This window comes from Talpa occidentalis, unplaced genomic scaffold, assembly GCF_014898055.3.
Source record: "Talpa occidentalis isolate TD23 unplaced genomic scaffold, MPIMG_talOcc4v2.1 talOcc4.2, whole genome shotgun sequence".
Classification (NCBI taxonomy): Eukaryota; Metazoa; Chordata; class Mammalia; order Eulipotyphla; family Talpidae; genus Talpa; species Talpa occidentalis.
This window is the reverse complement of record NW_023602073.1, coordinates 49,527,968-49,544,318: the sequence shown is the minus strand read 5'-3', so window position 1 is coordinate 49,544,318 and position 16,351 is coordinate 49,527,968. Positions and strand designations below refer to the sequence as shown.

General features: G+C 39.7%; 1 long non-coding RNA gene across 1 annotated transcript in view; it reads right to left on the bottom strand.

Moving 5' to 3' along the window:
- Positions 1-8,729, bottom strand: part of LOC119252261 (uncharacterized) — a 14,709-nt gene extending 5,980 nt beyond the window's left edge. The window contains exon 1 of the long non-coding RNA XR_005126758.2: positions 8,619-8,729. This is a non-coding gene — a long non-coding RNA (uncharacterized LOC119252261). The remainder of the gene's footprint in view (positions 1-8,618) is intronic.
- Between the last annotated feature and the right edge of the window lie 7,622 nt (positions 8,730-16,351).

Sequence of the window (16,351 nt, the reverse complement as noted above, 5' to 3'; positions counted from 1 at the left end):
GGGAGATTCAGCCATCAATTTTATATTTGTTTAGCTTGCTTGCTTTCAGAGTTTATCTTCAATTCAAAAGAAAACAAAAGTTAGAGAGAGAACTCCACCTCCTTCTCTTCTGTGGAGGATTTTGTATAAACCTGGCGTCGTGCGTTCCTTGACTATTGTATGGGATTTGCCAGGAAACAGCCTCAGCCAGTTACTCTCTCTCTGGGATGACTCTTGTCACGCAGGCATGTGGGCTGAGGACACCGTGTTTTCTGTTAACTCTGTGAACTCCTGGAAGCTGGATTTTCCTGGGAGCTGGTTGACCACGTCCTCCAGTCTATTAGAATACTCTGTTCTGTCATATTTTCTCATATTACTAGGACGTGACACCACAGATGTGAGGAATCAGACATACACAGGGAGAAGGCATCATTTATATATTTCATGGAGGGATGTATTGTAATACATCATTTATACATCATCTAAAACATCATTTATATATTTCATAGAGGGATGATACATCATCTCTGTATCATCATTTCGAAATTCAGTTCCTCTCTTCGCGCCTGTGTTTTTAACCAAGTGCCATACGTTACATCATTCCTTTCTAGTACATTCCAGCACCATCTCTGAGCCGCTGGGACGCGTGTGATTCCTCCTGGCAGCCGCTGGTTCACCTACTAGCGGGAGACTGCCGCCCGCGGCCAGGGTCCCGGTGCCGACCCAAGCAGGTGGGCAGTGGGGGACCCCGCAGCGCTAATGCGGGGAAACCCAGACAAGACCTAAAATCGGAAATAATTCCAGGGCCGTTGGAGAGAGGGTGTGAGGAAGAGGCAACTCATGCAGGAGCTCTTTGTATAGTGCTTGAAATTTAAAAATCATGTTGAATGCGGTGCTTTATTATACTAAAAATTAAATAATATGCAGCATTGCGGAAAGAGAAACAGAGTGAGCAGAGCTCAGCACCAGGGTGGACACATGCACATTCAGAAACGCTGTGTGACAGGGGTTCTGGCACAAAACTAGACATCTGAATAGTTGCATGTTGTTTAGAGAGAGAGGAATGGAGATTCCGGATTTTCCTGAGGTGAGTCAAGTGAAAACATTCCCTTTGCTCTTACCCCTGTGGCATGGGTCCATAGTTTTTTTTTAATCTTAAACTACAAGAAAAAGGGAAACAAAAGGAACATGGAGTTTAGCTTTTGCACTTTGGAATGCGTGACCTAGTCACAAGGTGTCCCATCATCATTATCTTTCGTTTTTTAAACTAGAGTGCTGTTATTGTTGACTAATTTCTTCTTGTTAGATGCATTTATATTTTGAATCTTTAAGGAGTAAGATGAAATCTCAACTTAAAATGACAGACTCCACCATGCGCAGCTTTTACTGTCATATTTCTCCATCTTAATAGGACTTGACACCGCAGATGTGAGGAATCACAGACATACAGAACAGGGGAGAAGGCATCATTTATATATTTCATGGAGGCTATTTGATTTAGAGAGGCGAAAACTAAGACTCAAATGATATACCATACTCAAGATCATCGGGCTAAGTTTTGATGGCTCTGTAAGTCTAACTACCAGTGAGAATTATGAGATCCGGGTGATGCAACTTCAACCAGATAAGAATAGAAACTCTGTCACACATATACTGACTCAGTAAAAATAACTTGGAAAACTTACTCATGGAAAAAGTTTTAAAAGAAGAACATGTCAAAGTGGAAAGGCCGTTCAAGAAATAGCCTGTTCTTTCTACAGCATATACTTTCAGGTTACATAATGACTTCAAATCTATAATCCAAATTTAATATCTATTTTATTGCAGAAATAAATCTTTCCATAAAGCCACCTTGGTGGGCTTATATTAAAATAAAGCATGTTCTTCAAGCCATACTTTTAATAATTAGGAATATTTTATGTGCATTATGAACATATTGTTGTATTTAATTATTTTTATAGAAATCAGTAGTGTGTAATGATGGCTTTGTTTCTTTAACTACAAAGCATATCATGTAGGGTGAGTATAATATTAACAAATATGTTGCAATTTTATTCCCAGTATTAAAATGATTTATTATTTAACTTCTCTAAAATACTCTCCTCCTTCATTTGGAAGATGTCTCTGGAAAATAAAAACTCCCAAATCTTCTTCTGTACACCAAATATTCCTTAATTTATTCATTAGAGAGATCCAACATCAGAATTTCAAATACATTTCTGGGAGAAGTGTTTGCCGTCATGGGTGTCTCATTAACCCTCAGGTTGGGGAGCACTCCTCGTTAGCTTGAGGAGCACCGCTCTCCATCCTCACAGGGGGCGCAGGGGTGACCTTGAGGCTCTCCTCTGTTGCCCCCGAGTGTGGACCTGGCCGCGCCGGAGAGCACCTCGCCCTGGAGTCCGGCCCAGGCTGCACCGCCACAGCCAGGCCTGCGCCCACCCAGCAGGGCCCAAGCAAATGTGAGCTGGGCTGGGGTTCACTGCCTCTGAACCCCAGAAGCCGATCTTCCTCAAACCTGCCGTGAGTAAGTGGGTGAGGAACACGCAAGTGAAATGCTAGTGCAGTGGAAATGGATGAGCAGATTCTCCCCTGGTCCTCAGGACGGAGAGGCCTTTATGAAATGCAAGGAGGCGCGAGGAATGTGCAGTTGCTGCAGATTAGACTTCTCTTTCAACAAGCTTCACATGTTGCTTGAGTTTCGGTTTGTTCTTCAGGAATAAGAAGTGCATCGTTTATCCCTTTAGCAATCCAGAAGAATTTGCAAAATAGAGCATGGGAAGTGAAATTTGATGTCATGAACTTTAAAATACATTGATTTAAAATATGACTTTGTTCTTATTATCTGCTTCTAGCCGGGCGCTCAATCCCTCACCGCTGGCAGCATGATAAAGCATCGCTTTTGAAAACAAGAGGCTAAACTATTTTGACATCTTAGGACATGTTTTATGAATCAGGAGGGACCAGTGTCATTTATTTCACAGGCTAATTCTGAGCCCATCCATTTTTTTTTTTTCAGTGGAAATAAACTAGTCTGGAAAGAAAACTAAAAGCCTCTTTGAGGACATGATTGAAGTATCTGCACAGTGTCCGTGACGCCGACAACACGCGCCCTCACCAGATTTAATATCTGTAACAGCAGCCTGGAATCCTTATTTTGAAATCAGCTGAATGTAACTGATGGAAAGGGGAGTGTTTCACTGCTCCTTGGCAAAGAAATTACTCGATGGTGATAATATATCAATAATGTCCAGCAACGGTCTCTTTTCACTAACAAATGGCTGTCTTTGGACTAACAAATCTACAGATGACATGCTGCATTTATGAAAAAGTGACATTACAAACCAGTCATTGAAAAATGCCTCTCCCTATTCTTCTGGAAGACAATTTCTTAGAGAAAAGGTGAGATCGGTTTGACCCTGAATCATAATTACATAACAGAAATTACACAGGATTTGTCATAATTTGCTTCTCTAGCCATAAGAGATTCAATTATAACTACTCTGTGCCCAATGATTAAAGCAAGCCGATAAACTGAAAAAAATAGGAAATAAGGATCCATAATATTTTGAGCTGTTGGCACACTTCCATCAGCTTCTGCTGTGTTACTAAAGAGTATGTCATAGAAACCGATGAAACGAAAGGGAGCTGCATTCAGTGAGGACGTGTGGCATTGGGAGAAGGAGGCCTTCTCTGCCGGCCCACATTGTGGATATGGCTTTGATTGGCTCCATCCTCTTCCCTTATCAGGTTTTAAATCGACAATTCAAAAAAGAAAATGAACCCTTAACATGACCTTATTCACGTAACACTTCTTTCCTAAAAACAGGCTCTTGACAACCAAGACTTTCATGTAGGTATTTGGAACATTTCACACCACACCACACACACCACACAGCACAGAAACCACACACCACACACACATACCACACATCTCATGCACACACATACACCACACATATACCACACACCATATACTACACCATACTACACACACATTCCACACATATCACACATATACCACACCACACACACATCCATACCACACACATACCACACACCACACACATCAAACATGCCACACATACCATACACACAACACACAGGCACCTGGGGAGGTCACATACAAGGCTCTGCAGCTCTCAGGAGCCAAGTGTGAGAAGTTGAGACTCTCCCGCCCCATTTTATTTATTTTCTACGTGAAAGCACTTGCATGTTCAACCTCCACCAGAATTGATCTCAACATAATTTATTCCCTCAGTATTATTGTAAATTTAAGCAAAGAGTAGCATATTAATGTGGCAGATCAGTAGAATTTATTAAAAACCTGACCAATGCACTTGGAATATGTGAGAATAACATCATGGGAAAGATGAACCGGTAGTCAATATGAGGATGTGTACTCATAAGGTCGAAAAGGTTGCCCCCTAACTGTCTGCAGACAGGCTTGGTACTTAACGGCGCTGCTGGGGAGCGGCCGCACGCCCATCACTCTGCTGAGTGTGCTCTGTGTAAACAGGCATACACCGTCCTCTCCATGGGTGACGCCAGAGAGGGCACTGGCCCAGAACAACAGTGCCGGAGATGAGCAGCAAGACCTTGTGAGGAGATAAATTTCTAAGTTAATAAATAAGCAAGAAGGCAACACTTTACAGCTCCCCTTGGAAAGCAAAGCCTCTGCAGTAAGTTAAAGAAGGCAGTGGATGAAAGGGGACCGTTAGAAAGTGTGTGAGCTCAATTAAATTTTGCCTTGATATGAAAATATTTGCACACCATACATCTGACAAGAGGCTGCTACCCAGGATCAACCAAGACGACTACAACTCCACAAACAAAAAACAAACCACCCCCGAAAATGGGCAGAAGAGCTAAATAGGGACGTCTCCAAAGAAAACATACAGCTGGGGGCCTCCCCTGGTGGCTCAGCGGTTGAGCGCTGGGCTGCGAAGCTGCCCGCAGCCTCTGCAGTGCCAGTTCGATCCCCGGCCTCCGGCGAGGGTCCCACATGGCGCAACAGACCTCTCCTGCCGCCTGCTGCTCCCCTCAGCAGTGTATTTCGTCAGTCTGCCTGTTCTGTCCCCGCTCTGGCTCTGGTGAATTCTCTCACCCTCCCACATTCTGACTGTACCCAGTGCTTGTATAAATAAATAAATCTTAAAAAAAAAAAAAAAGAACTAACACTTTAAAAAAAAAAAAAAAGAAAACATACAGCTGGCCAGCAGCCTGGGGAGGGAGGCTGATCGTCGGTTATCGTCAGGGAGACGGAGATCAGAGCCGCAGGAGAGCCCACCTCACAAGTGAGAACCGTCCAAACCAAACATTGGATTCTACACTCCTGTGAAATTTTCACTGTGGATTGCTTCCTCTCCTCTGTATCCGGTGTAATCTTATGAGAAGAAAAATTGTATATGGTTTCTAATTTTTAACTTGCTTTGTAGAAGTACATGTTTTGTCGTAGGGAATATTTCGTGTGTGTGTGTGTGTGTGTGTGTGTGTGTGTGTGTGAAAAAAGTAAATTGGATGTTGTGAGAGGGAGGGCGACGCAGACATACTAGCAAGGCCAAACTGGCAGCTAGCTTTGTTTGGGTGCTCTACATTCTCATTCACTTTCTAATTCATCAGCAATTAAAGAAAGTCTTGAAGCTTTTAGCTGCAATTTTGTATTTGCCTACTCGCAATGTTATCATTTTTTAATGTATTTCAAGCTCTGTTGCTAAAAACATACACATTTTACATGGTTTTATCTTTGAGGAAATTGACCCTTTTGCTATGTAGCATCTCGCTTCGTTTCAAATAATAACCCCTGCTCCAAAATGCTTGACACTCAAGTAGGTGCAACACCCTCCTGCTGGAAGAGCATGTCCCACTGGTGAGTTCATAAATTCCTGTCCCGTCCACAGTCTCTGTCTCTCTGTCGTGGTGTGTCATTTAAGTCATTTACATTTAGTTTGGTCATCAGAGTGTCTGGAATCAAATCTGCCATTTTATGGGCTCTTCTCTATTAGCGCCTTTTGTTCTTTCATTTTTCTGGATTCTCTGGTGCTAATTGGGGCTTTAATTATTTTATCTTATCTCCACTTTTTTTTTTTTTCGTGATTGCCCTGAGGTTTTCAATATTCCTCTTTAATTAGCCGTGGTCACATACTCTTGGGCTGCTTCGTGCACCCTGTCTGGAATTTGCAACAAGATAGTCTCGTTCCCTCCTTCCCTTCTCCCGTGTCACTGTTGTCATGTATTTCATTGTTACATATGCTGGGAACATTCACCACGTTGTGGCAGTTTTGCTTTAGACAATTAAATATAAAAAAGAAAACTAATTTTATATTATCTTCATTCATTATTTACCCTGCTCCCAGCACTCTCCAGTCCTTGCTATAAATTTGTAATTTCTCTTGGTATAATTCTCCTTTTCATCTGAAAAACTGGCATCTTTTTTTCCCTGTCACTCTGCTGATAGAGGATTCTCCCAATTCTGGTTCATCTGTGAAACCTGGGCACAGAAATCTGGCTAGACGTCTCTTTGTTTTTGTTTTATTTGCAGTACTTTGAAGATGATTCTCCACTGTATTTGTGCTTGCATGGTTTCTTGCTGACATAAAAGTATTCTGTCAAAATTTTACCTTTGTTTCCAAATGATAAATCTTAACAAAATAAAATAAAATTGTTCACAAAGCACTCTGTTGTGTAATGTCAATGTTAATTTACATAAGATAAATATAATTTTTTAAAAAGTTCCAAAAGTGAACTTTTAGAAGTCATAATACTGTACCAGATTTTTTTAACTCCCTAGTAAGCTAGAAAGAAATACATTTCATCATACTTGTAAGAAGTAAAGAATTTTCCATCATTAAGAAGTCTCCTTACTTGATACAGTGCCAAGAACACAAGCCTTGTATGACACATGACAGAGCTCACCACCAGGAAAGGAGATGACGGGACAGTGGACACAGTTTCACAGCTATTGAAGCAAAAGATGATCGTGCTGATTCTCCACAAAAACTGCTGAAAGTCCCTTAAATAGTGTGAATCATTCTACCAAATTTTAATAATGGGTTACAAAGAAGAATCTGGGTACATCGCATCAGAAGAAATGAGAGAAAAATCATCAGCATTGCAAATGGAACACCTAGATTCCAACAGAGCATTCTAAATATCCAAATAATATTTTCTCCAAAGAATATTGATTTCCCTTTCCACCTACCCATTTTTCTTTAGGTCTGTGCATAGAGGCAATTATCATTTAGATTGTTTTCAGTCTTTTGAGACTACGGAGAAATATCTTAATGCAGATATATATACTTAACTTGCTCATAAATTGGTTCGTTTTACATTCTTATCTTTCACTCTGACTCATTATTTGGATAAGTTTAAATATATGCTGCAATATTTCCCAAGTTCCTTTAATTCAAATACTTGTAGGTAGTATATATATTTCAGAGACAATCCTATTCTTAAAGAAAGTAATTGTCTATTAGAAGAATATCTAATGTGCTGATCAATATACATACTATCTTTCATAGGCTATTGGTGATTTTTGTCTTAGACAAATGCACCTATATATGTTGGGGCTTATATTTCTGTTATTTTTCATTTTATAATGATAATTTGTTTCTGTCAATAATTTGATAAGAATAGTTTTTAAAATATGTAAAAATTTAAACAAATTAAACATCTAAAATTAGAGATATGAAAAACCAATGCTTATCTATGCATGTCACTGTCAATTAATATATTAAGTATTCAGTTGTATACCAAAATATTTATATATTAAAACAATCAAATAAGGTTAGTGAGTTAACATCCCCATTGACAGATGAAGAAATTTAAGCATGGAAGATTCCAGGCAACCTAATTAACAAAGGAATTTATTCCAGTATATTTGTATCTATTGTCTGCATCTTTGATGGCAACGATGTAAGCCTTTTATGAATTTCTTTCAGAAAAGAAAAATAATAGGTATTAGTGCACAGGAACACATCCATGTTCAGGAATAATTTAGAGTCAGAGGAAATTTCGAGTTCAATCTTTTTATATCAATGGCCCCACTACTATTTCTCTTGAATGCTCCATTTTACCACATCATGCAATCCGTTTGCTTTTTTATGGTATCGATGTCAGTGAGAGAATTTGCAAATGAACTTTCCAGCTTCAGTGAGCGAGACTGGATTTTGAGAAAATCTTTTCCTTAGGATGAATTCTGGCAAGTAAGGGAGTGTTAGGGTGCGCTCGGTCCCTTTCACGCTAATCCTCAGTGAAGTTAAACAGACTGTGAATGATAAGTGCACAAGGATAAAGGTAGAAAATGAAGGTATGTATGTACTTTGGAGCTTTGTATTGACAAGCCCTCAGGTAACCCGCCTGCTGGGACAGCCAGTGACAAGCAACAAGTTAGCGTTGCAGGATCAATGCCCGGCGTGTGATCTGTAGCAGGTGTCGCTGCCTGTGTTCAAGGGACATCGATAAAGCATCAGAAACGAAATCCCTGAACCTGGACGCCTCCCCCACGCCCCCAGGCCCTGCTCAGTGACGAAGCCAGCCACACGGGCAGGCTCCCGGACAACCACTCTCAGCACCACCGAGAAAGTCCTTCAGTCAGGGGCGGGGAATGAGGGCCTGACGTCATTCTAGCCAATGCTCCTTACCTTCCGCCCACACGCCTTTGAGGTTTGGGGACCTCCCCTCTCTGCACCCCAAGCTGCTCTTCTTGGACAACGGCCTCTACTGGCTGCTTTTATGGCCGTCAGGCCCCACTGACTCAAACCGTCAAAACGGTGACGTAGCGCCCGGCACACGCGGGCAGCCTCGACCAGGCCGCTGTCCAGGGCACGATCCAGCAGCTGGCGCCCGCCCGTAGCTGCTCAGTCTCACATCAATCAAAGTCCTCTCCCATCAATCAAAGGCTCCCCGATTTCTCCACATTTGTCACCAGAAGCAGTGAAACCCCTCTCTCCCAGCTCCAGCCCCTATGAGCCTAGTCAGTGTGTCTGTTTGCACAACAGAAAAGCATCCTGGCTCCCCCACAGCGGCAGCAACAAGGACTCTGAACAGCAGAAGCCTCTGCTTTTATTGTCCCACCTGCAAGAAGGCAAATGCATGAATCTGGAGTGTTATGAATTGTATCTGGTAAATGCACCCCTCAGGGGATTTATGATTTTAGTTCTGGTGTCAAGGTGAACAATTACATATTTTAAGCAAGGAGTTGATATAGTTAGAATTTTTGATGACTGCGATAATAAAACCAGGCATGTTAAATGGGATTCATTGAATATAGCTCTGGCTAAGTGGGAAGTGTGAAATATACAATGGAGTTCCTCTAGGTATCACTTAGGATATGCAGACTATGAATAGGCAATGCTCATAAGACAGCAAGAATGCACACAGCTTTCCCTGTAAGCTTCACGTCAGGGTCCCAGTATTGAAGGACAAAAGAGCTCAGATTTTTGTGGATAGATGTCAGAATACCTTTATGATTCTTCATGTGGCAAATTGGGAATATCAGTTAAATGCCAGCCTTTAAGCAAATTCTTTAACTACTTTTTTTTTCTCTACGTTATTCAAGATATTATGAATAATAGTTTCTACTATTATTTTATTATTTTATAAATAATCTGCCGCCCCTACCCTGAAAATGCCTGGGGTATGGGAAGTAGAGTACCCCCAGAGTGAGTTTACCATGAGCCAGTGATAAGAATGTGAGAGAAAGAAAAACCGAACAGGCGTGCTGATGAGTATTGGGAAATAAGAAATAGTGGTGATAAAGGGGAAGTTCCATGCTGGGTAGGATTAGTGGAATTCCATGCTGATTAAAGGTAGGGTCAGTATTAAGAGATGTTGTATGTAAGTTCATGAGTTTGACATGATTCTTAAAAACTGGCATCATGTTTCATAGGCAGAAGGCAAGAGATTTCTTGAATGAGGAAAAAGAACTGAACAAGGCATGGGATGATTTAGAGCAACAATAAGCAACTTAGTCTGTGCGAGTGCAGGGCTTCCAAGGCAGCGGGGGGTGGAGGGGTGGGTAGGGGCAGTGTGGACAGTAGAACAGATTTGGGTGGCACAAAATTCACTACAGATATTCTGGAAAACATTTGAAGAAATCATATAATTCCCAAGTATGAAGCTTCTGTGCCAATGACTCAGAAGTGCATAGTTGAAAGGAAGCTTTAGCAGCTGTGTGAAGAGTAGATACAGGTGAAGTCATTATCCGTGAAAGGAAACATGCAGATGAAGGAAGAGGAATCCCTTCTGTTCAGCTATCGTTATATTTTAAATTATTACTGTTTAACTTATTTCTCTCTCTTGTCCTTACATATACATTGACACAGGAAATTCCGTACACTTTTACATTTTCTTCATAACATTCTTCAAATTTTCACCTGTACAGAACACCTCTCGTGCTCTGTATTGTGCATTATTTCTATCTTTGACAATTCAATATAGATAACCTTTTGTTTAAGATCTTATCAGATATCTCTCTCTGATACTTCTATCTGTTATTGTTCATTATTTATATTTTTAATTTAATTGTATGATATCTTATTTAAGATCTTATCATTTTGATCTGCCTTCCAAAGTAGTATTAAAACATATTTTGAAAGAGGTGAGCCATAAGGATGAATAGTAAATCAATGAAGGGGTGGAGGATTGACACTTGTAAGTGGGAGGTGACAGAATATTGGAGTTCGAATATAGATAGAAGGAATAAGTAGTAAGTAATAAAAACAAAGACCCACATTAAGATTTTATTGGCTTCAGAACAAAAACTACAAAAAAGAGAATATCCATTTAAAATGTATTAAATTCTATATATAGCCCTTTTTATTATTTACTCTAACAAACAATCTGCTATTATTTTTTGCCCAAAGGCCTTCACACGTTTGAGGTGTTATGTGCCAATGAAGGATTTCTTTCAGCATGGAAATGTTTGGGTAGTAACTCAGAATCAGAAGGAAGTGTGGGTCCACCTGTGTGTTCTCTCATTGGAAAACCACCAAGCGAGCAAGGAAAGAAGTTGTGTGACTGGCTTGCTCTTGTTTTTGTTTGTCTGCTCTTGGTTTTCACATGAAATTAGCAGCATGTCACAACTTCAACCAGGACAAGTCACTCTTGCCTCGCTGCTGGGTGGCATGGTATCACTAATTTTATACTTTTTGTTGCAGAGTTATGAATGTGCCAAGGAATCGTTATTTTTCCACTGGAACTCACTGAGTGTGAGTTTCAATGCCAACATTAACATTATAATAATAACTGTGATCAACGCAATGACAGTAAACAGAATAACAACCTTAGAAAAGAGAAATACCTTATCACACACTCTTCTAAATATTGCACCCTGCTGATCTGTTAATCCTCTCCCCAGAGCAGGGATATCGATACAGTTCTTGTGTTAATGATAGGAAAATCCTATTTAGTGGAGGCTGAGTAATTTATTTAAATTTGCAGAGTTAACCAGGAATGGAGTCTGAATTGGAATTCGAGCATGCTGATCACTGGCTGGACTTACCTAGGGAGTGAACTAGTCCTTAGTTCTACAAATAAAACCCTTTTCTGACTTTTTCCTTTACTTCCAGCTATCTAGCTATTTGTTCACTCCATGGGTTAGAAGTAAGGAGATTTCAGAAAGAAAGCAAGAAAGAAGGGCAGGAAGGAGAGAGTGAGGGAGGCAGGAAGGAGAGGGAAAAGGTGAGCTCTGGCCCTACTCTCACGTTCCAGATTCATATCCCAGCCTTACAAGAACACCTGGTTCATATTTTTAACAAATACTTTATGAGTCAACAGCAGAGGTAAAATCTGCTGGTAGGTCTCTTTATAATTCCCATTAAGGCTATATCCTAAATGAACATCTGTTGTGCAATCTTGTGAAATTAGCATAGAAATTGGAATTTTTCTCAATGAAATCATGTCCTTCTCATACTGATTTGAATGTTGCACCACTGGAAATTTTATCAGTATTTCTTGGAAGAAGAAATGGTGGGAATTATCTTGTGCAGCTAGAAACTATGCTATCATGTCCATTACTCCAACAAACAGAATCACAGCATTTTGTCTTGGCGCTGAAACCTACTAAATGTTGGGGAATACAGATCGTGAAGATGAGGAAGGAAATACAGAAATATATATACTACTTTCCTTACAGCTGCAGAAAAGCAGATGCTATTCTACATAATCTAAACTTTCTTGCAAATAACAATTTCTAATAAAAGAGCTTTGTAGGACCCCTAGGCTCTGCAAACTGTGGAATGGTATTTAATCCCTGAGATCTGTGTCATTAATTCGAATGATTTATTTAATTATGTATTGTCTATAATAATATGTAGACTGACAGCTCTGCGTTCTCCGGTGTATGCATGTTCTGGGCTTTCTTATTGAAGCATAGGAGTATTATTGTCATTTCTTTCTTTTCCGACATGCAGTGAGATGACAGTTTCTTGTTTAAACAAGGAGCTTGAGAGTGTTGACCTTTTTAAGTGAAACTATCAATAACATTAGATTAGGAATTCTATATATTTACAAAATATCCAGTGATATAGTAGAAGAATTTCTTATCTAACATCACAGTAAAGCAATAAATTATTCTGGCTACATTTCTGAAAACTTGCGGATAATCTAAGTGGCAGGACCTTCTCTTGAATAAAACACAGAACAAAAACGTTGGGAGCAGGGGGTTGGTGTCCACAGTCCTTGATGAAGAGGCTTGTGTCGGCACAATTTTTGACGTTCAAAAGGCAAGCATATCTGGGCTTTGCACCTTTGTGAATGTGAGATCATGAAATGATTCTTTCTGACAGGATCTCCAGTGAGGGACAGACAGCTTGACAGATACATAGAAATTTCACTATAGCGCGAGCAAGTTCTGTGGAATAAGTGGTGCCATTTTTGGTTCTGTGTTAAAAGGAGAGCTGTGGAAACTGGATTGCTATAATGAGCTCAATTATATTAAGCATTAAATATGCTGTTAAAATTAGTGTATGTTTGAAATCCTTTTTAGTATGGGTTTTATGATGTTGTACAATTGTCCTCTATTTCATCACATATGTATAAAAATGTATTTTTTTATTGAGGTAACATTGGTTTACACTGTAAGTGGTTTAGGGATATAGGTTCACAGCTCTTGAAATCACATCTTTTAAAAAGAATGAAAATACAGAATCTCTGCCTGAGCTGCCTTTAGTTCATTTCTATTTCTAGCGATAAACAGCCTCTCTCACCTCACGCTGAAGAAATTATGAATCGTCCACATAGGATAGGTCATCGTAAAATCATGAATATGCACATATTTTTTTGTCATTTCTGGAAAAGTGATCTTCACCTTGTACTAAATTTTGCCAGTGGTCCTGAAAAATTGCAAGTGACATAGGAAAATGTCTCATAGTAAATATTTTTAATGAAAAGTATGCTGTAAATATAAATCTAGCACTACTGTTTTCACACATGCCACCAGTTACTGGCCTCTGTGTGTGTGTGTTACAAAAATGCAATTCTTGAATTTATTCTTCACTAAGTAAGTCTTATCTAAATAAGGTTAAAAGAATTCTCCAAACCACACTATTTTCTTAGCAAACATATGCATCCCACAAACACAACCCCAGAAGACACTCAATTTGTAGAAGCCACATCTTTTACAGAGAATGAAAGTTTGAATGTCTTTTCAGTTTATTACTTTTGGCTTTGGAAAGTTTAAGATAACAAACAAAGAATCACTCTTTCAAGGCTTTATTAATCCCAAAATGTCCATTATAATCACATCATTGTCAGTGACCCACTAGCCAGAAACTTTCTCTCCACATTGGCTGTTTAGAATTCCCCAATTCTGCCAATAAGCATTAAATTGCATTGATGGTACATGTGAAACCCTATAAAATCATTGATAATTCAATGTTTCTCTACCTACCACATACCACCTTCCTAGGTTGAAATCTCTCCATCTCTCTCTGTCCTCTCACTGCTGTTGTGATGGTTTCAACCCCACCACTTCTGCCCTGGACACTGGACAATGTCGACCCTACAGATCTCTGTTCTCTTGTAAATTATTTCTCTCTACAAATGATGCTGCTGCAGTTCCTTCAAGACCACGGCTCAAGAGCACTATCATGATCTAGGGGGTTATTGGTCTTGCTAACTAAACCGACTGCCCTGGATTGCTTCAACCCCAAGTCCCTGGACTCTTCCCTCTATCTTCACCTTCATCTCCAGAACTGCTGCCTCATTAATTACCATTCCTGGGTGCCTCACACCCTCACTCCAGCTCAGCAGTGTCTGCTGCCTCCCGTTCTCCAGTTCCGATCTTAGCAAGCGCCACATGAGCTTGACGACTGTCACTTTCATCAGTCTTCCCCCAGTGATGATAATTTATGGGAGTGACAGCTTAAAAACAAACATTTTCACCATTAAAGCCCCTGACACTCAATAGGCAGTCAGCAAACAGTAATGTATTGAATTAATGCTTTCATTTCCAACACAAACTTTTAAGGAAAGTCTAGGAATATTTTCAGGTATTTTTAAAACCCCCTAAGAATCTCATCCCCCCTCCCTCCCTCTCTCTCTCTCTCTCTCACACACACACGCACACACAGATATTCTTCAATCCAGTCATTAAACAAATATGCAGTGATCATTTACTATGAGACAAACTCTTCTCTGACCAACGAATACAGATTTGAATGTGATGTGTCCTTCCTTCGTGAAATTTATATTTTATTGGGGTTGGGGGGGTGTTTGAGGAAATATCTTGGATCTTTTTACATCATGGTTCCATATTGATGCCCAGCTACTTGGAGTGTCTTTTCTTTCTCTGTGTTTTATATATATATATATATATATATATATATTTATATATATATATATATATTAATCATGTTTTAGGTCTTTATTTAGAAGTTTGGTGATTTTTCTGTGATTTGAAATATGCCAAGAGAACTCAATTCTGTGTTAATGCTTGCTTTTTGATTGAATTAACATTGTTATATAACTTTCAGGTTAGCATCAGCCACAACAGCACATGTGTGGGGAGACAGCATTGAACTGGTTATGCATATGTCTAAGATGAGAGAGAAGATGAATAAAATTATCAAATCCCTTGTCTAGAAATTTCTTGTAGTGAAATTCTAGTACTTTGAATTGTAATCATAATCATCCCGATCTTATCTATTGACAGAGTTTGATCTTTTAGTTATATAATTCACATGACTAAACATTTCTGCTCCTAGTTCTCTCTCTCTCTCTCTCTCTCTCTCTCTCTCTTTCTCCCCATACAAGAACTGAGGTGTAGGCCAGAGAAAAGGATTCACCAGGGAAAAAGTGGGGGCCAAACAGGCTGAGCTACTGAAATACACTGCTGCGGGGAGCTGCGGGGAGACAGGAGAGGTCTGCCTGGGTTGCTCCCTGGCCGGGGATAGAGCTCAGGCCCTACACCACCAGGGAGCCCCTCTATTTTAGTCTTGATAGCCTCTAAAGCCATTTTTTAAAAAAATATTTCAGGATTTATGTTATTTAGGGTTTGTGATTGCTTATAAACGGATAATTTAAAAGGTGAATGTGGACTTTTCTAATGCTTCTCTAATTTTTGTGAATATATGACTAAATTAAAAATATAAGAATATGACAAATAAATTAAAATTGTGCATAGTTGTATTGAAGTGACAACAGAATGGAAATCCAGTTGCATTTTCACTGAATTTATATTCAAGCTCTAGAGAATCTGGTCAATATTACAACATAAGCTTTGTGAGAATTGACTTGATTCTATTCTTGTACATTTTAAATTTCCATTTCCACTATTGTATATAAAGCCAGCTCACAAAGTTACATTTCAAGTCAATACAAAATTGTAGGATTAATTAGCTAATTTATATCTCCATAAATGCAAACTTCTCTGAATTTTGCAATAATTTGCTTTTATTTCAATATGGGGTTATTTCACTGCCTAATTCAATATTTTATGGTGTCAGGGTACAAAGGATATTATCCGATACCCTCTTGGCTCTTCTAGGTGGGCAAATAGTCAAGTAAGTCTAGAGCTGAGTCCTGCCTTCTCCAAGGAAAGAGACCAGGCGGTGGGGCTTCCCAGCACAGTTCCTCTCCTTCGTCCACTGACTGTCTCTTTCCAAAAGGACAAGCTCCACCGAACCTTCAGAGTCCCTCTAATCAAAGAAAACTCTTCCTGCAAAGATATTTTTGGGTGAAAATTTTGACCCTACAATAGGGAGATAGCTAGAAACTAGAAGCATCTTACCCTGATCAACAAATTCTTCCTCCAGGAGGCAGGTCCCTCTGGCTTGCGCACATAGGCCACTTCCATTGCTGTTCAAACACTGCAATGGCTGGACTTGAATTTAAAGACAAGGGGATTAATCTCCAAGTATTTGAAGTTTGAGGG